Consider the following 25,480-nt stretch of genomic DNA (forward strand, 5'->3'; position numbering starts at 1 on the left):
GGGTGGCTGCTAGCAGCGGCTGTGAGAAGCAGACCCGCTACTGCACTGCACTGCACTGCACTGTCAGGAGGGTCACTAAACAAAGGGGTGGCTGCTAGCAGCGGCTGTGAGAAGCAGACCCGCTACTGCACTGCACTGCACTGCACTGCACAGTCAGGAGGGTCACTAAACAAAGGGGTGACTGCTAGCAGCGGCTGTGAGAAGCAGACCTGCTGCTGCACTGCACAGTCAGGAGCGTCACTAAACAAAGGGGTGGCTGCTAGCAGCGGCTGTGAGAAGCAGACCTGCTGCTGCACTGCTCTGCACTGCACTGCACAGTCAGGAGGGTCACTAAAACAAAGGGGTGACTGCTAGCAGCGGCTGTGAGAAGCAGACCTGCTGCTGCACTGCACAGTCAGGAGCATCACTAAACAAAGGGGTGGCTGCTAGCAGCGGCTGTGAGGAGCAGACCTGCTGCTGCACTGCACAGTCAGGAGCGTCACTAAACAAAGGGGTGGCTGCTAGCAGCGGCTGTGAGAAGCAGACCTGCTGCTGCACTGCACAGTCAGGAGCGTCACTAAACAAAGGGGTGGCTGCTAGCAGCGGCTGTGAGAAGCAGACCTGCTGCTGCACTGCACAGTCAGGAGCGTCACTAAACAAAGGGGTGGCTGCTAGCAGCGGCTGTGAGAAGCAGACCTGCTGCTGCACTGCACAGTCAGGAGCGTCACTAAACAAAGGGGTGGCTGCTAGCAGCGGCTGTGAGAAGCAGACCCGCTACTGCACTGCACTACACTGCACTGCACAGTCAGGAGGGTCACTAAACAAAGGGGTGGCTGCTAGCAGCGGCTGTGAGAAGCAGACCCGCTACTGCACTGCACTACACTGCACTGCACAGTCAGGAGGGTCACTAAACAAAGGGGTGGCTGCTAGCAGCGGCTGTGAGAAGCAGACCCGCTACTGCACTGCACTACACTGCACTGCACAGTCAGGAGGGTCACTAAACAAAGGGGTGGCTGCTAGCAGCGGCTGTGAGAAGCAGACCTGCTGCTGCACTGCACAGTCAGGAGGGTCACTAAACAAAGGGGTGACTGCTAGCAGCGGCTGTGAGAAGCAGACCTGCTGCTGCACTGCACAGTCAGGAGGGTCACTAAACAAAGGGGTGGCTGCTAGCAGCGGCTGTGAGAAGCAGACCTGCTGCTGCACTGCACAGTCAGGAGGGTCACTAAACAAAGGGGTGGCTGCTAGCAGCGGCTCTCTATGGATCTGACACTATAAAAGCAAAGCCAAACATATGTGGCCAGCCCCCCAGATATTATTAATGAGCTGTTGCTTGCTCTTGCCAATCAGCAGAGTGGGAGGGAGCTCAGTGTTTATCACACAAGAGCAAACTCAACATAACTCACACAACAGACAGGCAGTTAGCCAGGAGAGCACTCTGGACTGCAATTCAAACCAACGGCTCCATCAATAACAAGACATGCAGTTGCCTATATTGATTAGCTGGACAGATACCTAGACACTAACTTACATATCTGAAACTAACAGATATAAAACCCCACCACCCCATTACATACATTCTAGAACAAGCAGATCCACATTGAAATTAGAATTTCAAACCAAGCTCTGTGCTGCAATGGGTGGCTCTCATAATGCAGAGCACGCCCCTGTGGGTCAGCAATGTTTCTGATGCATGAACTCCAACACTACCCTCAGTCACAGCAATGCAGCGGTCCACCAGCCTCATGTTCTTCTGAATGAGTCAAATGGAGAATGCTCAAACAGATGCCATTTCAAAGGAAGAAGCGCTGCCGTAGTGTAGGAGGCCCTGGATCTCGAAGTGCAGCGCTGGCGAGAGAAGGGATTCTTTTCATCCTGTCAGGAAACCTCAGCAGAGCATGCTGGAGCTGGAGAGACCCTTTCAAACACGTCAACGTGAGCTTGCAATGCAGCTCCAGCACCTAACACAGCACAAGCACTGCAGGGATCTGGACAGCTTTAATCACTTCTACATAAATACAACTTTTATTGTTCGTTAGCATTGAATACATTTCAATAGAACATGTAGAACAATGTCAGATTTACCAAGAAAACAAGCAGTGATCCGAGCCTCGTGAAAAAGGATGCATGGATCACTGTTCACATTTTAAAGTCATTCAAAGTGAGGCTTTACAGGTAGGTTTTCCCATTTCTATTCAGATCCAGCCATATCATCTTACATTTTACAGTGAATTATTCCATACAAAGATACACTAAAAGTTCACACAACACTGTGCAGTCACTGCCAACAGCCTTGCCATGCACTTGAACCCACCTCTCCCCAAGTACACAATCACCACACAAACAAGCTTTCTACACCCATCACATTGTCCTGTTCTGCTTCCGGTATCAAGGCAGCTACTGGAAAAACAAGCATTAAACACATCAGTCCAAGTCCAGTGCACATGTATGCCACTAGGATGTAAAGTTGAGCCAGACAGGAGCGTGGCTGTTAGTCTGGGAGTTGACGTCCAGCCGCAGAGCAGCCATGAGGAAAGCAGGGGGTCCGACGGAGAGCCGCGGACGCCGCAGTTTAAGCGGACGAGTCTGCCTTGTCTTTCCCCCCCCCGTTGGCACAAGTTAGCACAGGTCCGTGTGTCCAAGCAAGGGGGAGTGAGGGGAGGGACGCTCTCTCAACTGTAAAGAAAAAAGGTAGGAAGGGTTCAGTCCCCTTTACCAACAGTGGACAGCGAGCACTGATCTCTAGTGAGATACAGCAGGGAGAGAGACAGTCAGCCACCCCTGCTGCTTCAATAATCCTCTCTACACAGCGCTTCACTCCACAATGCATGGATACGGTCTGCTCACTCTACCAGCTGATCTAAACATTCCCTGGCCTCTCAAAAATGAATCGCCCTTTGCACCGACAGTTGGCCACTCCTACTGCGTAACAGGAAGTGCAAACAAAACCCGTCTACTAAGAACTCATAACCCAGCTACCCATTAAGCCCATTACACTGCAATATTCAGGAACAGCACATTCTCCTGGGGTCATGTTTTACTTGCATGCACTGTCCCAGGCTCCACTCTATAAATCACACAATAAGACCCAATTCTGCATGGTAAACATTTACATGAATAATGAACGGAGACAGGCTGGCATTGCTTCAGCTTAACATGCTCACATTGTTATGAATGTAACTCTGAAGCAGAGCACCAGCACCCTCACTCAACACACCATCTGAGGAGATTGCATTCCGTCACATCTTCTCATGACCCCCCTTGCCTGGGAAGCTGTGCTGAATCCTGAGGGAATTACAAACAGGTCCCTCCCCCTTCCTTCTGCAACAGCAGTGCCTCTGACCCGGAACTGGAACTGGACGAAGACACAGCAATCAATAGGATCATTCTCCAAGCGTTACTGCATGCCTTGATATACGACACTCAAGACATCTTGTGGGAATGAATACACGCACCACTCCACACAGTTATGATTACAGGATCTGTAGTTAGACTTCTAATTCAAAGCATTAGAACGTAACAGGGGCGTCCTGATGAACAGCCAGCGTTAACCCTGAAGACTGCAATTCAAGGGCTCTGTAAACCAGGTCTGCTCGGAACACAACCAAAGCACAACATGACTGTTCTTGCATCAGGCTGATCTTTACGAGCGTCCGACTCAAACACAGAAACCGTCTCTCAACCAGCCTGTGCCTCAGCACCTTGTAGAAACACATTCATGAGCAGAAGCAACAACCGGACCAACACACAGGCCAATTCTGTGAAGCATTTTCCAGAACGTCAGCGTGCTTTTCTTTATAAAAATGACCAAGAGCTTTGGCAGGCTGTTACTAGCCGAGGCGGTCAGGAGCAGTGTGGCAATGCCTGCTCTTTACCACACAAGAGGTGTGGCATCACATTCCTAGAAAGATAAAGAACATGCACCAGGTCCGGCTGCTTTGCTCCAAGTACTGCCGACAGGAGAAAGGTGCAGCATGTGTCAGTATGCAGAAACCTGGGGTAGCAAACAGCAGAGCCATCCCTGCAGAAACAATGTAGCCCCCAGTTACTGGGCTCTTACTAATGCTTATCAACACAGGACCCTTCAAGGGAATGCAGAAACCCATTGCCATCTGCGCTAGCCCCACTCAGATTACACTGTGCGTCTCGGCTTGAGCCTGAACTCCGTGAACGAGCCGGCTGGCTTTTGGCAGGGATGTAAAGGCGGTCTGATCTTACAAGCTTCTCGTGCATCCCTTCTGTTTAAGGAGAAGCCCTGGATTCCCTTTCCTGCAGAAAAGCAATCAATCGCCTGAGAAAGAAACTGGGAATAGAAATAATAAATACATATCACAATATACAGAGGAAAAGTGAAGAATGACTCCATGACCATGAAAGCAGGGCCATGTTGTTGATCCTGAATCATGGGGATCTTTTTAAGAACCTGACAGTTTAGACATCAAGCAGATACTAGGAACCTGATGAGCATCGATGGACTGCAGCACACAGCCTCCTCTCATTTGTAACCAAGTGATAAAGGCACTCTGATCAGCTGCCACCCTCTCGTTATATAACAATAAAAGGGGCAGGAGAGGGGAGCCTGGAGTTTGTTTGCAGTTTGAACGCACTGTGTTTTATCATGCTGCAGTGCAGTGCAGTGCAGTGGAGTGGACATGGTTTGAACACACAGGTATTTTCATGGCTGTAGAAACAGTAATGGCCTGGAGCAGCACAGGCTGCTTGCAGCTGCTCACCGTCATTGAGGGCCAACCTCCATCAGATATCCAATGTTAAAGCCACACTGAATTCCAGACAGCAATTTATTCCAGTATCAAAGTATTTAAGTTGCAGCAGAAACCTGCCTCAGTCAGTCATCGCTGTCTGTCCCTTCCATTTGGAGCACAGACCAGCTACTCACACCCTATTACCCAGTAAGAGATGCATCTCCCGTTAACAAGCCTCACAAATCAGACCTAGTCACCTGGGTTATTACAGTCTCTGCCCGGTACAGCACGGTCTGCAATGTACCAGGTTATTACAGTCTCTGCCCGGTACAGCACGGTCTGCAATGTACCAGGTTATTACAGTCTCTGTCCGGTACAGCACGGTCTGCAATGTACCAGGTTATTACAGTCTCTGTCCGGTACAGCACGGCCTGCAATGTACCAGGTTATTACAGTCTCTGCCCGGTACAGCACGGTCTGCAATGTACCAGGTTATTACAGTCTCTGTCCGGTACAGCACGGTCTGCAATGTACCAGGTTATTACAGTCTCTGTCCGGTACAGCACGGCCTGCAATGTACCAGGTTATTACAGTCTCTGCCCAGTACAGCACGGTCTGCAATGTACCAGGTTATTACAGTCTCTGCCCGGTACAGCACGGCCTGCAATGTACCAGGTTATTACAGTCTCTGTCCGGTACAGCACGGTCTGCAATGTACCAGGTTATTACAGTCTCTGCCCGGTACAGCACGGTCTGCAATGTACCAGGTTATTACAGTCTCTGCCCGGTACAGCACGGTCTGCAATGTACCGGGTTATTACAGTCTCTGCCCGGTACAGCACGGCCTGCAATGTACCAGGTTATTACAGTCTCTGCCCGGTACAGCACGGCCTGCAATGTACCAGGTTATTACAGTCTCTGCCCGGTACAGCACGGCCTGCAATGTACCAGGTTATTACAGTCTCTGTCCGGTACAGCACGGTCTGCAATGTACCAGGTTATTACAGTCTCTGCCCGGTACAGCACGGCCTGCAATGTATCGTTCACAAATTGCCAGGCACTTAGTGATTGCAATCCCTGATGCAATCCAATTCAAGCAGAGAGTCTCTGCTCTGTTCTTGTCACTGCCAATGCCACCTGGCTATTTCCAGCGCTGCTCAAACACTAAAAGTTGGGACTTGTGCTCAGTTTTGCTTTCTTAGTCTCAGACTGCCGGAAACTCAGCTACGTGTTGGAACAATTATCTTGGGGCTGAGGAATGCACTCACAGTGCGAGCTCACTGCTGTCTCTGGAAGCGTAGGCTGATTTTATGGAGGTGGGATTGTGCTGGCTTAGGAGGGACAGGGGCTTGTTTATCTGCAGTATGGGCCAACATGGCTACAACAAGATCAGGCGCTCTGAACTTTTGTCTGATAGACCTAACTCTTGCTGGACTGCAGTTTCCTCCAGGGCGCGGGTTCGCGCACACACACACACACACACACACACACACACACAGAGAGACACAAACGCAAACAGAGACACACAGAGACACACACACGCAAACAGAGACACACGCACACGCAAACAGAGACACACGCACACGCAAACACAGAGACACACACACGCAGAGACACACGCACACGCAAACACAGAGACACACACAGAGACACACACACAGAGACACACACACGCACACGCAAACACAGACACACACACACACAGGTAAGTGTCCAGCAGGGCAGCTGCTGCTGATACCAAAGTTCAGAAGTACTGCTCGAAAACTCTGCCTGTAAATTATTAACATGGCACGTGATCCATTATCAAATTGGTTTGAGAAAATAAAAATACATAAAAGCTGAAGTTATTTATTTATTTTTTTCTTTCTTTCCATCAGCTTCTTCTAACTCTTTAAAAACTAAGAAGTATTTTTCTTTGTATTATTTTTTTTATTTACTATAATCTTACAATGGAATCAGGAGACAACTAACTATGGCCTCGGACTTCAAGACAAAGCCTCAGTCATACCACGTTTCAAGTGTAGTGCACTGCCAGCCATGACACTCTGGCTTCCCTGTCTGTAGCCAGCAGGCTGAAACAGGGAGAAGTATTCTAGCTGACCAGCTACAATGTTTAACTGCATGTCTGCAATCTGCATACCATTTCACAGCAAAACACATTTTTTAATGTAATACCCTGCTGTTGGGCAACCACATTAAAACCTCCAAAAAAATGGATCCAACACCAAACTAGCAGAGTGTTTAAAATCCAGAACAGAATGTGTATTGCCACAGAATCTGATTAAACACAACAATGTCTTTCTTTCAACATGCAAGAATTACCTCTTGTATTTCACTGCCTTACGCTACAGATACAAAACATTGAAAACTAAAAGTACTGCATAAAACACTACAAAACTTCTCCGACTGATGCAAACGCTAGAGTGATTGAGTTGCTTCAGACAGAGCAAGCGGCATTGACAGAGCCTCCTCTCTCTCTCTCTCTCTCTCTCTCTCTCTCTCCCTCTCCCTCTCCCTCTCCCACACACACACAAACACACACGTCTCGCTGTTACTGCTATTAGCGGAGCTGCCACAGACCTTAGAACAGAAAGCCAGCTTGGCACACTCACTGCAGGCTTCCCATGCATTTACAAAAGCCTTCACTAAACACTGCACCAATAGGACTCGGAGTATCAGATTTACACCAATCAGTACGTCAGCCACGTTTACACATTTGTGCCGGAAACAAGCAAAGAAAGTAAAACTTAACATTTCCGCAATTGTGTGATTCAACTCAGCACCGTGAGCCATTTAATGAAGCCACTCGGACGTCTCATTTGTGGTTAAAGCATTACAAATCCAACAGATAAACATGTTCTAGGGCAGACGGCAGGCGTATGTACTGCACACTTTTAAATGTGGCACCCTTAAAACAAATCTCAATTCTCAGAGCTCTTTAAAACCCTACATTAACCCCCGACCAGGACTTCACACTTCAGGTGCCTCCAGACAGCGCCCCACCCCCCTCCCCCAACCCCTCACTAGCAGGACATGAGAGCACAAGAAGCAGCTAAAAAGGAGCTTTCATCAGAGCTAATCACACCAGCTGTGCAACGCTGCAATCAACCAGCAGCAGCGCTGCAAGCCTGCTGTCCACAGAGCTCTTTGTGTCTCCTGCTGCACAGACGCTGTGGGACTGGGAGGCCGAGGGTGTGTGATCTTCACATTGACATCCAGGGGGGTGAGGTGGGGGCTGGCCACCTGTCCAGGCTGCAGTGGGGAAGGCAGATCAGACTGGAGCTGCTGAAGAAATGACCAGCACAGGGAGCGGTTTGCTACTGGAAACAGAGATCCGGGCGCTCTCAGCAGTGCAGGCCCTGGGAAGATGAAGCGACGCTCCTGTTTACAACAGAGTGCAGCACTGGTGTAAACGTTTAGCACTTCACACAGGGAACGTCCAGGAGATTGCCTGCAGGTGGAGTGTAGGGTCTCCGGAGGGGGTTAGTCTCGCAGGAGATTGCCTGCAGGTGGAGTGTAGGGTCTCCGGAGGGGGTTAGTCTCGCAGGAGATTGCCTGCAGGTGGAGTGTAGGGTCACTTGAGGGGGTTAGTCTCGAGGGAGATTGCCTGCAGGTGGAGTGTAGGGTCACTTGAGGGGGTTGGTCTCGCAGGAGATTGCCTGCAGGTGGAGTGTAGGGTCACTTGAGGGGGTTAGTCTCGAGGGAGATTGCCTGCAGGTGGAGTGTAGGGTCACTTGAGGGGGTTAGTCTCGCAGGAGATTGCCTGCAGGTGGAGTGTAGGGTCTCCGGAGGGGGTTAGTCTCGCAGGAGATTGCCTGCAGGTGGAGTGTAGGGTCACTTGAGGGGGTTAGTCTCGCAGGAGATTGCCTGCAGGTGGAGTGTAGGGTCACTTGAGGGGGTTAGTCTCGAGGGAGATTGCCTGCAGGTGGAGTGTAGGGTCACTTGAGGGGGTTAGTCTCGCAGGAGATTGCCTGCAGGTGGAGTGTAGGGTCTCCGGAGGGGGTTAGTCTCGCAGGAGATTGCCTGCAGGTGGAGTGTAGGGTCACTTGAGGGGGTTGGTCTCGCAGGAGATTGCCTGCAGGTGGAGTGTAGGGTCTCCGGAGGGGGTTAGTCTCGAGGGAGATTGCCTGCAGGTGGAGTGTAGGGTAACCGGAGGGGGTTAGTCTCGAGGGAGATTGCCTGCAGGTGGAGTGTAGGGTCACTTGAGGGGGTTAGTCTCGAGGGAGATTGCCTGCAGGTGGAGTGTAGGGTCACTTGAGGGGGTTAGTCTCGCAGGAGATTGCCTGCAGGTGGAGTGTAGGGTCTCCGGAGGGGGTTAGTCTCGCAGGAGATTGCCTGCAGGTGGAGTGTAGGGTCACTTGAGGGGGTTAGTCTCGCGGGAGATTGCCTGCAGGTGGAGTGTAGGGTCACTGGAGGGGGTTAGTCTCGAGGGAGATTGCCTGCAGGTGGAGTGTAGGGTCACTGGAGGGGGTTAGTCTCGAGGGAGATTGCCTGCAGGTGGAGTGTAGGGTAACCGGAGGGGGTTAGTCTCGAGGGAGATTGCCTGCAGGTGGAGTGTAGGGTCTCCGGAGGGAGTTAGTCTCGCAGGAGATTGCCTGCAGGTGGAGTGTAGGGTCACTTGAGGGGGTTAGTCTCGCAGGAGATTGCCTGCAGGTGGAGTGTAGGGTCTCCGGAGGGGGTTAGTCTCGCAGGAGATTGCCTGCAGGTGGAGTGTAGGGTCACTTGAGGGGGTTAGTCTCGCAGGAGATTGCCTGCAGGTGGAGTGTAGGGTCTCCGGAGGGGGTTAGTCTCGCAGGAGATTGCCTGCAGGTGGAGTGTAGGGTCACTTGAGGGGGTTAGTCTCGCAGGAGATTGCCTGCAGGTGGAGTGTAGGGTCTCCGGAGGGGGTTAGTCTCGCAGGAGATTGCCTGCAGGTGGAGTGTAGGGTCACTTGAGGGGGTTAGTCTCGCAGGAGATTGCCTGCAGGTGGAGTGTAGGGTCACTTGAGGGGGTTAGTCTCGAGGGAGATTGCCTGCAGGTGGAGTGTAGGGTCACTTGAGGGGGTTAGTCTCGCAGGAGATTGCCTGCAGGTGGAGTGTAGGGTCTCCGGAGGGGGTTAGTCTCGCAGGAGATTGCCTGCAGGTGGAGTGTAGGGTCACTTGAGGGGGTTAGTCTCGCAGGAGATTGCCTGCAGGTGGAGTGTAGGGTAACCGGAGGGGGTTAGTCTCGCAGGAGAGTATTTAGCTGTTAATGTTTTTAAGATAGTTATAAAAACTACAACAATGCAATTAAGAATTAACTGTTACTCTCTGCCAAGCCAGTAACAAGTGTTGAATTTCATAGAGATTGAATCTGGTAAACATTTTGTTAAAGAAATTACAACCTGCCGAATGGTGCTTTTAAATAAAATGATTCAGAAAAGATAATTGTGAAAATGCACACGTGGTCTTGTGATCTATTAAAGAGATGAATTACGTCAAATACAATATCCTGTGCTATCATTGGCAGGTCTGTGCTATAGTTATTCTGTTCACCGGTTTTGCCGCAGCAGCCACCAACAAAGACTGTACTACAAGACCCCAGACAAAACCCCACAGCTCTCATGCCAGCACTGACCATTCATCTTTGAGGAATTTGAAGCAGAATAAATGAATCTGTTTAACTGTGGAAGTGTGTCTCTGCTGATTGTTCCAGTGCGGACGAAGAGATCATTTTATATCTCTGGTAAGCAACTGCACTCACAGCTCGGAGCTGCTGAGCAATCTGGACACGGATCCCCTACAGCCCAGTCCTGCTCTGCAGCCGTCACAGCACTGCCTTGATCTGTAAAATCTGGCAGTAAAGTCTCCAATTTTGGATGCAGTTTTATTTTTTCCTGTTTAGTTGGAGTGTTAAATATACTAAAACCCCTTTTGTTCCTTTTAACAAATCAACTGATCAGCAGTAAGTTCTGGCACTGCATCATCACCCCCCCCCCCCCCAAATAAAATACATACATAAATACACCCCCCCCCCCCCTGCTCACAGACTAAACCTGCAGTGTGTTTTTGTGTTTTGTCTAATCCAAGTCAAAACAATAACCTGCAAACTCTGCTACAATTATTTTTAAACAAAGGTCATTCGACTGTATATCGAGATAGCAAACGTCGAAACGCTGGGATTAAAGCTCTCTTAGGCGTTTCCTCCAAACGGGAAGGGTGTACTGCGAGGATACTGGGGCTGTCATTTTTTGCAGCAGTCTTTACCACACACACACAGCAGTGTGGACGCGTACATTTTCTAAGGGGGCGGGGACCCGCTGTTTTAAATAGACCAGACGCTATATGGAGAAAAGAAGCAGAACTAAAACGGGGACTTTAGAAACGACGCATCTTGTTAGAAACCAGCTAGAGCGGCTTGATGTGTTCAATATCATGTATTATGTGTGAAACGCTGCAGTGATAGACCCACGTACACAAGCAGGGGTGTGGAGACCCAAACTGATTCAATTACCACAACATCAAGCCCGGGCCGCCATTTTTACAGCACTTTCCTGGGGACAAAAGTAACACTGTACTACCATCAGGGACAGCTCGCATTAAAACAACCCTGAAGGGGCTTTCACTGTACCCACTGTACCCACTACACACACACAAGCGATTACCGTTAACAACACCTCACTGGTACGACTACAAAAACAATAGCACAACTACGGAGCTGTGCTTGCAATAAGGAAGAAGAAACGATCAATCCACAGAAACCGCTAATCCTGTATTCAAAAGGAGCGCGATTGTTGTTTTCTTGCGGTGAGTGAAAACAGGCGTTCATTGCTATTAAAACCCGGAGGTGTTTTCATTTTGTACACAAAGATATCTGGCTTAAAATGGAGACTTGTACCAAGTCCCAGTTATGTGGCTATACTGTATTGTCTCCATCCATACAGACAGTGTTCAATATAATGACATGTAGTATGTGCCGCCCCTCCCCCACATTTGCAGCAGTAGAGCTTATCTTCAGAATTCAAATACGATTTCCATAATAGCGAGGGAGGCTCCCAAAAATAGCCTTTGCAAATTATTTACACACGTTATATATATATCTCACACGTTTGTCACAATGACTGGAGATTACAGTGCACGCACGATTTAGGATTATAAATAATCTCGTTCTTCAAAAAAATGATTTTACGTGAAACACAAGCAAAGTCGGACATATTTAAAAACAAACATGAATTTAGACTCTGCGAGGGGGGTTTAAAAGCGGCAGCAGGCTAGAAGTATTTGTTTCTATATGTTTGTATAAAGTCAGACCAAGCGCCATAAACCCGCCATATTTATGAACCACAATCCATGTCATTACTGCCCTTGTTTCATTCAACAGAAAACACCACGAAACACCTCGGTTTGAAGATAAACAAGCAAGCGTACGAACTGGCACGCTGTTTACACAATACGAAACTCTTACTGTTTTACACAATACGAAACCCTTACTGTTTTACACAATACGAAACAACAATACAAACTCTTACTGTTTTACACAATACGAAACAACAATACAAACTCTTACTGTTTTACACAATACGAAACAACAATACAAACTCTTAGTGTTTACACCAGGTTCATGTAACACAGCATTACTAGCACTGCTGACAGACAGACCGCACAGTGCACCCGGAGAGACCCACGGCACTTGTGAGCGTTTTATTGATTTATTTTTTATGATAAACATGTTGACGTAAAAAAGTAAATATCTTACCTTAAATGTCCACAAGAGATAATGTCAACAAAACAGGGGAGTCGGGAAAAAAAAACCCCTCCTGAGCCTCCGGAAAACCAAAACAATACACCACCTCCACTGCGGATTTTACTATAACAAAGAGAAACACGAGAAACAAGCAAGCAGCCCCCAGACACACCCCCCCGACTCGTACAGCTGCTCCTGCAGTTCAACCCGAGCCCGCTATCTGGAGGTTTTCTGCGGAGAAACGTGTTGTAATTGCTTGACTTTTCTTTAGTCTCTCTCCTTGTCTTATCACAGAGTCTCCTCTCCTACCTAGTTGCAAAAATGGCGGCTCAGGCTGGAGTGACGTGACCCCGCCCCCCCTGCCCCGACCCCGCCTCCACACCCCGCGGGGTTCACCCACCCACGACCGCAGGGGCGCCGGCAGCGAGCGGGCAGGCGCGCCCCCGCCGTTGCTGTGCGTGCACACGCGCGGTTAGGTAACGGCTGGTTTCCCCACTGCGAAATAAAACGACGCCATATTTGTGAGGGGCTACTTGGTAACACACGCACAAACCAACAAAACAACCAATGGAAAATATGTACAGCCAATGGGGCTGCCATCTTTATGAGGGCTTATACTCTTTCTTGGGTGACTTGCATAATCCACAATTCTGCCTAGGCACTTCCTCCTTAACATTAGGAAAATATTAGTAAGAACATTTAATTCTGTTTCCCCTTGCTGCTTTGCCTTCAATATAACCGCTAGTTCCCTCGTTCCTGTAACAGTCTCGGAGTGCACTAATTAGTTCAGTTTTCATTCAAGTTCAGTTCTGCATCAGCACATCTATCTGCCCATGAGTTGTGGAGTGGCTCCTATTGGGCAGCCGTGCTGTCAGTCTTGGATGTGATGGCCCCTGATTGGTTGGTCATTGCACACAGCTGGTTGCTAGTACAGTACTTGCAAGGATTTTGAGAAGTTTGCGAAGTAGAAAATAAGATCTGATTCTCTCACTCTGTGGCAACAACCGAATATTTTGAGTTATGAACCAATGGGCTCTCGCTTTACCTGCTGCCAACATAACTATCGTCCAGGTACAATACTGAACGTGGAGTGACTGCTCACGCTGGCTCGAGAGATAACTATCGTCCAGGTACAATACTGAGCGTGGAGTGACTGCTCACGCTGGCTCCAGAGATAACTATCGTCCAGGTACAATACTGAGCATGGAGTGACTGCTCACGCTGGCTCCAGAGATAACTATCGTCCAGGTACAATACTGAGCGTGGAGTGACTGCTCACGCTGGCTCCAGAGATAACTATCGTCCAGGTACAATACTGAGCGTGGAGTGACTGCTCACGCTGGCTCCAGAGATAACTATCGTCCAGGTACAATACTGAGCGTGGAGTGACTGCTCACGCTGGCTCCAGAGATAACTATCGTCCAGGTACAATACTGAGCGTGGAGTGACTGCTCACGCTGGCTCCAGAGATAACTATCGTCCAGGTACAATACTGAGCGTAGAGTGACTGCTCACGCTGGCTCGAGAGATAACTATCGTCCAGGTACAATACTGAGCGTGGAGTGACTGCTCACGCTGGCTCCAGAGATAACTATCGTCCAGGTACAATACTGAGCGTGGAGTGACTGCTCACGCTGGCTCCAGAGATAACTATCGTCCAGGTACAATTCTGAGCGTGGAGTGACTGCTCACGCTGGCTCCAGAGATAACTATCGTCCAGGTACAATACTGAGCGTGGAGTGACTGCTCACGCTGGCTCCAGAGATGACTATCGTCCAGGTACAATACTGAGCGTGGAGTGACTGCTCACGCTGGCTCCAGAGATAACTATCGTCCAGGTACAATACTGAGCGTGGAGTGACTGCTCACGCTGGCTCCAGAGGTAACTATCGTCCAGGTACAATACTGAGCGTGGAGTGACTGCTCACGCTGGCTCCAGAGGTAACTATCGTCCAGGTACAATACTGAGCGTGGAGTGACTGCTCACGCTGGCTCCAGAGATAACTATCGTCCAGGTACAATACTGAGCGTGGAGTGACTGCTCACGCTGGCTCCAGAGATAACTATCGTCCAGGTACAATACTGAGCGTGGAGTGACTGCTCACGCTGGCTCCAGAGATAACTATCGTCCAGGTACAATACTGAGCGTGGAGTGACTGCTCACGCTGGCTCCAGAGATAACTATCGTCCAGGTACAATACTGAGCGTGGAGTGACTGCTCACGCTGGCTCCAGAGATAACTATCGTCCAGGTACAATACTGAGCGTGGAGTGACTGCTCACGCTGGCTCCAGAGATAACTATCGTCCAGGTACAATACTGAGCGTGGAGTGACTGCTCACGCTGGCTCCAGAGATAACTATCGTCCAGGTACAATACTGAGCGTGGAGTGACTGCTCACGCTGGCTCCAGAGATAACTATCGTCCAGGTACAATACTGAGCGTGGAGTGACTGCTCACGCTGGCTCGAGAGATAACTATCGTCCAGGTACAATACTGAGCGTGGAGTGACTGCTCACACTGGCTCCAGAGATAACTATCGTCCAGGTACAATACTGAGCGTGGAGTGACTGCTCACGCTGGCTCCAGAGATAACTATCGTCCAGGTACAATACTGAGCGTGGAGTGACTGCTCACGCTGGCTCCAGAGATAACTATCGTCCAGGTACAATACTGAGCGTGGAGTGACTGCTCACGCTGGCTCCAGAGATAACTATCGTCCAGGTACAATACTGAGCGTGGAGTGACTGCTCACGCTGGCTCCAGAGATAACTATCGTCCAGGTACAATACTGAGCGTGGAGTGACTGCTCACGCTGGCTCCAGAGATAACTATCGTCCAGGTACAATACTGAGCGTGGAGTGACTGCTCACGCTGGCTCCAGAGATAACTATCGTCCAGGTACAATACTGAGCGTGGAGTGACTGCTCACGCTGGCTCCAGAGATAACTATCGTCCAGGTACAATACTGAGCGTGGAGTGACTGCTCACGCTGGCTCCAGAGATAACTATCGTCCAGGTACAATACTGAGCGTGGAGTGACTGCTCACGCTTGCTCGAGAGATAACTATCGTCCAGGTACAATACTGAGCGTGGAGTGACTGCTCACGCTGGCTCGAGAGATAACTATCGTCCAGGTACAATACTGAGCGTGGAGTGACTGCTCACGCTGGCTCCAGAGATAACTATCGTCCAGGTACAATACTGAGCGTGGAGTGACTGCTCACGCTGGCTCCAGAGATAACTATCGTCCAGGTACAATACTGAGCGTGGAGTGACTGCTCACGCTGGCTCCAGAGATAACTATCGTCCAGGTACAATACTGAGCGTAGAGTGACTGCTCACGCTGGCTCGAGAGATAACTATCGTCCAGGTACAATACTGAGCGTGGAGTGACTGCTCACGCTGGCTCCAGAGATAACTATCGTCCAGGTACAATACTGAGCGTGGAGTGACTGCTCACGCTGGCTCCAGAGATAACTATCGTCCAGGTACAATACTGAGCGTGGAGTGACTGCTCACGCTGGCTCCAGAGATAACTATCGTCCAGGTACAATACTGAGCGTGGAGTGACTGCTCACGCTGGCTCCAGAGATGACTATCGTCCAGGTACAATACTGAGCGTGGAGTGACTGCTCACGCTGGCTCCAGAGATAACTATCGTCCAGGTACAATACTGAGCGTGGAGTGACTGCTCACGCTGGCTCCAGAGGTAACTATCGTCCAGGTACAATACTGAGCGTGGAGTGACTGCTCACGCTGGCTCCAGAGGTAACTATCGTCCAGGTACAATACTGAGCGTGGAGTGACTGCTCACGCTGGCTCCAGAGATAACTATCGTCCAGGTACAATACTGAGCGTGGAGTGACTGCTCACGCTGGCTCCAGAGATGACTATCGTCCAGGTACAATACTGAGCGTGGAGTGACTGCTCACGCTGGCTCCAGAGATAACTATCGTCCAGGTACAATACTGAGCGTGGAGTGACTGCTCACGCTGGCTCCAGAGGTAACTATCGTCCAGGTACAATACTGAGCGTGGAGTGACTGCTCACGCTGGCTCCAGAGATAACTATCGTCCAGGTACAATACTGAGCGTGGAGTGACTGCTCACGCTGGCTCCAGAGATAACTATCGTCCAGGTACAATACTGAGCGTGGAGTGACTGCTCACGCTGGCTCCAGAGATAACTATCGTCCAGGTACAATACTGAGCGTGGAGTGACTGCTCACGCTGGCTCCAGAGATAACTATCGTCCAGGTACAATACTGAGCGTGGAGTGACTGCTCACGCTGGCTCGAGAGATAACTATCGTCCAGGTACAATACTGAGCGTGGAGTGACTGCTCACGCTGGCTCCAGAGATAACTATCGTCCAGGTACAATACTGAGCGTGGAGTGACTGCTCACGCTGGCTCCAGAGATAACTATCGTCCAGGTACAATACTGAGCGTGGAGTGACTGCTCACGCTGGCTCCAGAGATAACTATCGTCCAGGTACAATACTGAGCGTGGAGTGACTGCTCACGCTGGCTCCAGAGATAACTATCGTCCAGGTACAATACTGAGCGTGGAGTGACTGCTCACGCTGGCTCGAGAGATAACTATCGTCCAGGTACAATACTGAGTGTGGAGTGACTGCTCACGCTGGCTCCAGAGATAACTATCGTCCAGGTACAATACTGAGCGTGGAGTGACTGCTCACGCTGGCTCCAGAGATAACTATCGTCCAGGTACAATACTGAGCGTGGAGTGACTGCTCACGCTGGCTCCAGAGATAACTATCGTCCAGGTACAATACTGAGCGTGGAGTGACTGCTCACGCTGGCTCCAGAGATGACTATCGTCCAGGTACAATACTGAGCGTGGAGTGACTGCTCACGCTGGCTCCAGAGATAACTATCGTCCAGGTACAATACTGAGCGTGGAGTGACTGCTCACGCTGGCTCGAAAGACATACTGGGTAGCAGTGTGGTGTAGTCGTTAGGGGTCTGGTCTCCTGACCGGAGGGTCGTGGGTTCAATCCCAGGTGGGGGGCACTGCTGCTGTACCCATGAGTAATGTATTTTACCTAGATTGCTCCATGTATAAATGGGTAATTGTATGTAAAAAGTAATGTAATTGTATGTAAAAATAATGTGATATATTGTAACAATTGTAAGTCACCCTGGATAAGGGTGTCTGCTAGGAAATTAATAATATATATTAACCACCAATCATAAAACAAAACGTAAATAATATTTTTGTATTCATAAAACAGGGGAACATGTTTTTATTTTCAAGCGATGTACTTGTGTTACGTATATAAATTCAAACTTGTACAGCAACACGGCAAATGATTGATTGTGCAGCGCAAGTGAGTAAAGTCCGCGCATCACGAATTCCTCTACCCTGCGCACGCCCGCCCCCTCCACCGCCCAGCTACAGGGTTTCCCAGCCCCAACTGCAGACTGCGCTGCGCATGCGCTTTACAACATATAAAATCTGCTGGCCAGCGCTCCGTGCCGAGTGAGCAGAGCAGTCATTTTGGGGGAAAAAAAACAGGAAGAATGTCTTTGGAGTAGAAACTGCCCGCCCGAAACAAACAAACAAAAACAAAAAAAAAACACCTTCAACCGAAATATTGGACTTTCTTCTTTTAGGCTTGATAAGGTGAAAATGTGTTAATAACAGTTTTTTAGTTATGTTTAAAAATATGTCTATACGTATAAGTTTATATAGAATAAGATTGACATGTGTTTTTGTTGTGTGAGATCAACAGTTCGCGTGGTGTGTGGGGGTATTTAAAAGCTTGAATTTGAAATCTGTTTGATTTTCAGTAATGTACGCTTTGTGTAGTTCGCGAAATGGCGCCGCTCTGTCGTCTCTGTCCACACCCTGTCTCTGTTGCTTTAAAATTGACAACTAATGTATCCAATGAAAAACGTCTTGCTAGTTTCCGGGCAAGATCATTGGCTGTCGATGACATCATGTGTAGAGAATGTGGGCGGGCTCTGAGCTGCGAGGGGAGGGTGGCGCGAGCGGAGGTCCTGCGGGCGCCATTAGATGGAAGTGTAGGTATCGGAGTGATGTGTAGGCACAGGTTTTGTTATATATTTTTTTACATACACATATATGGAAATTTAAACGAAAAAATGTGTATCTATAACGCCATGTTCTGTTAGTATAGTTTTATATCGGAATGTCGTATCTTCAATGTAAAAGCAGTGGTTGTTTCGGAGACGGAGAAGCTGTTGTACAAGATGGCGCCTGAGGCTCCCTGTGGGGTTCATCGAGAGCGAGCAGCGCGGGGGCGAGACTCGGCGCGCTCCCGGCACCGAGCGTGGGCACGAGCGATGGGCAAGAAGCCAAGACAATAAACACAGGAGCTTGAACTTCCTGTTTTTAACCGTGCGTTTTATATATTATTATAAAACGGGTTTCAGTGAATCATTTAAGTCTTTACTACAAGTATATAATTGCATTGCAGGCAATTTCTAGTGTGTTGGTGGTGACAAAACGATTGGTACGTTTCGGTAAGGCACTCTTTTTAGACCATCTGATTAACCTATCACTCCGATCGCTACGGTTCTTGGCAACGTGGTATGTTTACTGCGTACGCCATTTTGTTGGAGTACAATGTCTGGCAGAGGGGCTTGTTTACAAATCCGTGAAGCCTTAGAAAGGATTCCATTTGCAATTGTGACAGTTGGCTTCGAGCAGAGGTAGAAGAGTGCATGTTATGTGGTATTCACTGTTTATTTACTTACTTGTTTACCACACACTGTAACTAAGTTTATAATGTTAAATGCAGTTTAAAAGCAATGCATCGAGAGCCCTATTGCAGTGTACGCACACAGACTGTGAGAACTGCCGTTCTGTTTGACCTGCACCCCCCTGACCCGTCCCGTCCCCATTCTCTTCTCGAACCTTCTGTGTTGCGCATGTGCACTAATCACGGCATTGTCCTGTGCTGCAGGCAATAATGGTGTCCACGCCAGAACAGTCGTACCTGCCATCTTAAAAACAGTAGTGTGACTGAGCTGTGGTGCAAGTTAAAGGGCTTTGGGACTGGGAGCTGTGGTGCAAGTTAAAGGGCTTTGGGACTGGGTGCTGTGGTGCAAGTGTAAGGGCTTTACGTTGGGACTGGGAGCTGTAGTTCAAGTTGAAGGGCTTTGCTTTGGGACTCGGAGCTGTGGTGCAAGTTAAAGGGCTTTGGGACTGGGAGCTGTAGTTCAAGTTGAAGGGCTTTGCTTTGGTACTGGGAGCTGTAGTTCAAGTTGAAGGGCTTTGCTTTGGTACTGGGAGCTGTAGTTCAAGTTGAAGGGCTTTGCTTTGGGACTCGGAGCTGTGGTGCAAGTTAAAGGGCTTTGGGACTGGGTGCTGTGGTGCAAGTTTAAGGGCTTTACGTTGGGACTGGGAGCTGTGGTTCAAGTTGAAGGGTTTTGGGACTGGGAGCTGTGGTTCAAGTTGAAGGGTTTTGGGACTGGGAGCTGTGGTGCAAGTTGAAGGGTTTTGGGACTGGGAGCTGTGGTTCAAGTTGAAGGGTTTTGGGACTGGGAGCTGTGGTGCAAGTTGAAGGGTTTTGGGACTGGGAGCTGTGGTGCAAGTTAAAGGGCTTTGGGACTGGGAGCTGTAGGTCAAGTTGAAGGGCTTTGCTTTGGGACTCGGAGCTGTGGTGCAAGTTAAAGGGCTTTGGGACTGGGAGCTGTAGTTCAAGTTGAAGGGCTTTGCTTTGGGACTCGGAGCTGTGGTGCAAGTTAAAGGGCTTTGGGACTGGGAGCTGTAGTTCAAGTTGAAGGGCTTTGGGACTGGGTGCTGTGGTGCAAGATTAAGGGCTTTACGTTGGGACTGGGAGCTGTGGTGCAAGTTGAAGGGTTTTGGGACTGGGAGCTGTGGTGCAAGTTAAAGGGCTTTGGGACTGGGAGCTGTAGGTCAAGTTGAAGGGCTTTGCTTTGGTACTGGGAGCTGTAGTTCAAGTTGAAGGGCTTTGGGACTGGGTGCTGTGGTGCAAGTTTAAGGGCTTTACGTTGGGACTGGGAGCTGTGGTTCAAGTTGAAGGGTTTTGGGACTGGGAGCTGTGGTTCAAGTTGAAGGGTTTTGGGACTGGGAGCTGTGGTTCAAGTTGAAGGGTTTTGGGACTGGGAGCTGTGGTTCAAGTTGAAGGGTTTTGGGACTGGGAGCTGTGGTTCAAGTTGAAGGGTTTTGGGACTGGGAGCTGTGGTTCAAGTTGAAGGGTTTTGGGACTGGGAGCTGTGGTGCAAGTTGAAGGGCTTTGCGTTGGGTTTAAACCTGGAAGTTGCCCTCTGTGTTTTGGTGTACTACTAGTATACTTTTCTAATGTTTTTTTATTTCACATTAATACCTTGGAATACCATGGTGTTCAGTTTAAGTCTAGATGCTGTATGTCCTTGAAAGGTTATCTTATATTGGTTCGAGTGCATTTGAGTTCTACTCAACCCTAAGACAGCAGTGAAGCTCCGTGTGTAGCTGCTTGTATTGAATGTCACCCCCCCCCCCCCATGTTGAACAGCTCAGTTTCCTCATTTTAAAAGATGCAGACATTCATTTGAATGTATTTATTTTATCTTTTGAAATTTGTTTAAATTTGTTTGTCTAATTTTTCACTATCGATATATCATATTCCAAAAAAGCAGATGCAGATTTATTGATCTTATGAAAACAACAAAGAACCTGCAGTAATACAGGTGGAGCTGTGGATTACTGTGTAACATTGCTAGTACTGCTTTAAAAACTATTATGCATATTACATTGATTACGTCTGTTTGTGCATATAGTAATTACAAAATATATATATTTAATATTACCTTATTCATGTTGATTTGTACCAGTTGGGGGTCAAAGCAAAATCCAATCAAAATAAGTTGTTTAAATCCCCAGCAAGGTCAGAGTAACAATCAATCAAGAGAAAAAACTAATTTTAAAAAATAAAAAAGGTTACCTCTGTCCACAGCAGTTCAGTCACTGTCCATGGCTTATATTTGAATTATGTTAAGGAACATGATCGGGTCCACATTTTGTTTTCATTGAAGCAGTGACTGGCACTTGCTTGCAATCTGCCCAGCATTACTGAATACCTGCTCACTAGGGCTGCCGCTGCCAGCGTGCTTCACGCTTCTGACCAAAGACACGACGTTAGGAACGATCTTGGTCATTTTTCATCATTTTTACTCTGGGGTAGTTCCGATGATAAAATGTGGTTTTTTTTTGAAGTTTTGTAGGGTGCCATCTCGTTAAATGGTCACGCAGATTAGTTGTGTTAGTGGAGTGTCCCAAACGTTACTTTCTCTCTATCTTACTTTTAGAAATGAATTGTCAAGGCACGGAAGGCATTGTATTTGTAGCTCGGTCGATACAGTATTTGTAATTATAGCACAGCGCTCTTAACTTGCTCTGTCACTTTGAAGACTCCTGCACAGATGCAATCCCCTCAGTAAACACTCCCGGGGCGGTGCAGCGAGGAGAAGGGGAGCTCAATCGCATGCAGATTCAGGGAGTCACAGCTGAGGGGAGCAGAGGAAGCGCTGCGCTTAATGCAAACAATAATTATCGATTCCAAATTTAATACAAAATTAAAAACTCTGCTTCAACCCTTTACACAAAAACGATACACAGGCTTAACTGTCGATAGTTGTCAAACGATAAATCGATGCATTGCCTCAGCTTTAAAATTGTTACATCTCATTCACAAACAAGACCTCCAATGCTCTCCTCATTTCTTGGTGCATTAGTGCTGTGTTTCTACAGTGTGTAAAATGCGTGCCGAGGGCGTCAAGGTCGTTGGCAGCAAGATGGGAAAGTGGGAGGTACCATAGCTGCTGAAGAAGGAGATGCAGGCTGCTGGATTGGCTAGAGAGAGCCCGGATCTCTCCCCCTGTGCCACCCACACACTGAGGGCTCATTAGCACTGGTGTGCCTTGGTGCAGGAGCCCCAGGCTGGCTGCTGCAGTGCACTGAGCTGCTCACACAGAGGGATGTGCCTCAGCTGGCCCGTGTTATTGTTTGTCGCAGGAAGAGCTGCAGACTTCTGACTGCTCCATGAAACCACCATTATATTACAAAGAAATGTGGAAAGGGTTGGGTGAAGCTCCTTTCATTTCTCCAGATGGTTTTTTGGTATTGTATAATACTAAGACAATACCAACAAAGTGTGACTCCTGCAATGTAAAAGGAAGCACAAGCCCAGTCTGCCCACTCTTGTATGTAGGTCAGGCTCAAAGGATGTCATATACTGTTTATATAGAAGGAGCTTGAGGAATGGCTTCTGGACTGTTGTTGTAATTTCAGTAAAACAACCTATATGTAACTGAAAGGTTTGAATATGTTTGAGGGGAGTAACGTTATAAAAGGCTCTGTTTTTAGGTATAGTAAGAATGATCAGGTGACGACCTATCTCTTAAACCAAAACAATAACTTCAGACTCTTGTCAACATGTTACTACGTCTATCATTTATTAAAATAAGCCCCCAATCCTGGAACTGTAACCCAGGTGCTGGCACCCAACCCATAAAGCAGGCAAGTATGTTACAAAGATTGTGTTGCCACTGCTGGCAGGTGATGTTATGTGCGAGTGGAACACAAGCCTCATATTGTACAAGTTGCTTCATGTCTGGTTGCAGTGCATCATTGCCTCTCAAACTTGCTGTGATCAGCATTGCCATTGCTAAGCACCCACATCAATGTGTCCCGTCCCTGATCTTGCTGTGATCAGCATTACCATTGCTAAGCACCCACATCAATGTGTCCCGTCCCTGATCTTGCTGTGATCAGCATTACCATTGCTAAGCACCCACATCAATGTGTCCCGTCCCTGATCTTGCTGTGATCAGCATTACCATTGCTAAGCACCCACATCAATGTGTCCCGTCACTGATCTTGCTGTGATCAGCATTACCATTGATAAGCACCCACATCAGTGTGTCCCGTCCCTGATCTTGCTGTGATCAGCATTACCATTGATAAGCACCCACATCAATGTGTCCCGTCCCTGATCTTGCTGTGATCAGCATTACCATTGCTAAGCACCCACATCAATGTGTCCAGTCACTGATCTTGCTGTGATCAGCATTACCATTGATAAGCACCCACATCAGTGTGTCCCGTCCCTGATCTTGCTGTGATCAGCATTACCATTGCTAAGCACTCACATCAATGTGTCCCGTCCCTGATCTTGCTGTGATCAGCATTACCATTGATAAGCACTCACATCAATGTGTCCCGTCCCTGATCTTGCTGTGATCAGCATTTCCATTGATAAGCACTCACATCAGTGTGTCCCGTCCCTGATCGTGCAGCTGATGCCTTTGTAGGTGTAATAGCAATGATTGGAGTTAATCAGGTTTGTTTTTCTCTATATATTGTAAAGAGTCTTTCAAAAGAACATGTAGTAGTGTGTATATTAAACACAACTCCATCTTAAAAGGAGCACTGCAGCCCTATTCCAGATTGGAGGAGTCTCCAAATCACACTGATCTCTGTATAGTCATCATTGAAACACTCCTCACAAAGTATTTCTCTAAATGCGTGTAGAACAGAGTTGTTATAGTGTTGATTTGGAATGAAGCAGATGTAATGCTGCAGAGTCTTAACTGAGCCTTTAACAGTGAGATACTAAGTTTATGAGATTAAGAACCGCGCTGGGCCCTGGAAGCTGCCACATGTGTGTTTGTTCAATAAAGGGTACTACTGGAAGAAAATAAATTCTGTTCCTGCATTTAAAACACTCTGGGTATAATGTGATGATTGAACAGTTGTTATCTCACAGTAGCTGCTGGTGTTGAAAGGGAGTTTCCATCAGGCTGAAGTGCTTTTACTGCTGAGATTCAATTCAGGTCTGGGAATGGTGGCGATTAACAAACAGTTTTGTAAGCAGCTTTTTATAAAAGTAAAACAATAAAACCCACAAAGGGTTTACAATGCATTCTCCTGCCTGAACAGCTACAGCATATAACAGGCTTGTGATGAAACTTGGGTTAGGAAATGATTTACTGCATGTAACTGAGTGCATCTCAATCTGGGGCTATAAGCAGCACGTATGTATGTATGTCACACTTCCAGTTTGAATTACACCAAGAGAACCACTGACTGAAACTTTGATTTTATTAGAGCAGGCTACTAAATCTGAAGCGGGCTCCAGATGGATGAACGCTGGATGGCACAACGTTTTGCAGCTGTGTTCTAGGAGGCTGTGTGGTCCAGTGGTTAAAGACACAGGCTTGGAACTAGCAGGTCCCTGGTTCAAGTCCGAGCTCACACACTGTGTGACCCTGAGCAAGTCACTTAACCTCCTTGTGCTCCGTCTTTCAGGTGAGATGTTGTAAGTGACTCTGCAGCTGATGCATAGTTCACACACCCCAGTCTCCTATCTTGTAAAGTGCTTTGTTGATGGTGGTCTGCTATGAAAGGTGTTATATAAAATAAAGAGTATTGTTATTACTGGTGGTACTGGTGTCATGATTACTTTGAAATCGGGTGTAACTCCAGTCTTGTTGCAAAGTACTGATTCAGTGTAGCTTCCATCCAGGTGAATCACTGATATGAATCTGTCACAACAGTGTCAAGTTGAGACTGGCAGAGCCCTGGACTGCCTGCTTGTTCCATATAAAGTTATGAAGTGTCCCGCATGAGGCATCACATTCACCGAGCTGGGCTGCACCTGCTTTCCAGGATATACTGCAACATGAGAACATGCAAGCTCTAAAAATGTACTGAATTAAAAATGAAACCCTGTGTCGTGAATCTCTTCTGGACTGTCGATCCAAAAAAACACTGGCAACATGACCTTAGTAAAATGTGGTAGTGGTGAAACATGTCAAATATGTTACGAACTGAAACTCCTCTGAAAGATTATTGAGAGTAGCCCAGTTTTTGCTAAATTGGTCTGCAGATCCTAATGCCATGTGCTGGACAGCGTTTCCCTTGGATACCTGCTTCGTTTGTATGCAGAGTGAGTGACCCAATAAGAGACTTCCCGCATAATCACAAGGCATGAAAATGAGCCTGATGCTCAAGTGTATGATCCGTCCACACCCAGTAAGTGACACTGCCCCGTTTTATAAAAGCTGTTTTCAGACATGCCAGCCATCTGGGCTGCGCAGCCCTGTC

General features: G+C 48.2%; 1 protein-coding gene and 1 long non-coding RNA gene across 4 annotated transcripts in view; one reads left to right on the forward strand and one right to left on the reverse strand.

Annotated features, from left to right (window-relative positions):
• LOC117419831 (inactive histone-lysine N-methyltransferase 2E) overlaps positions 1–12,706 on the reverse strand; it is a 64,110-nt gene extending 51,404 nt beyond the window's left edge. For all 3 annotated transcript variants that reach the window (XM_058985488.1, XM_058985486.1, XM_058985485.1), the window contains exon 1: positions 12,393–12,706. The gene's annotated coding sequence lies outside the window, so the exon portion shown is untranslated. The remainder of the gene's footprint in view (positions 1–12,392) is intronic.
• Positions 12,707–17,846: 5,140 nt separating this feature from the next.
• Positions 17,847–24,816, forward strand: LOC131697376 (uncharacterized). The gene is made up of 2 exons (XR_009307213.1): positions 17,847–18,028; positions 24,482–24,816. It is a non-coding gene; the product is annotated as an uncharacterized LOC131697376 (long non-coding RNA).
• The last annotated feature ends 664 nt before the right edge of the window (positions 24,817–25,480 follow it).

This window comes from Acipenser ruthenus, chromosome 14 (genome assembly GCF_902713425.1).
Source record: "Acipenser ruthenus chromosome 14, fAciRut3.2 maternal haplotype, whole genome shotgun sequence".
Taxonomy (NCBI): Eukaryota; Metazoa; Chordata; class Actinopteri; order Acipenseriformes; family Acipenseridae; genus Acipenser; species Acipenser ruthenus.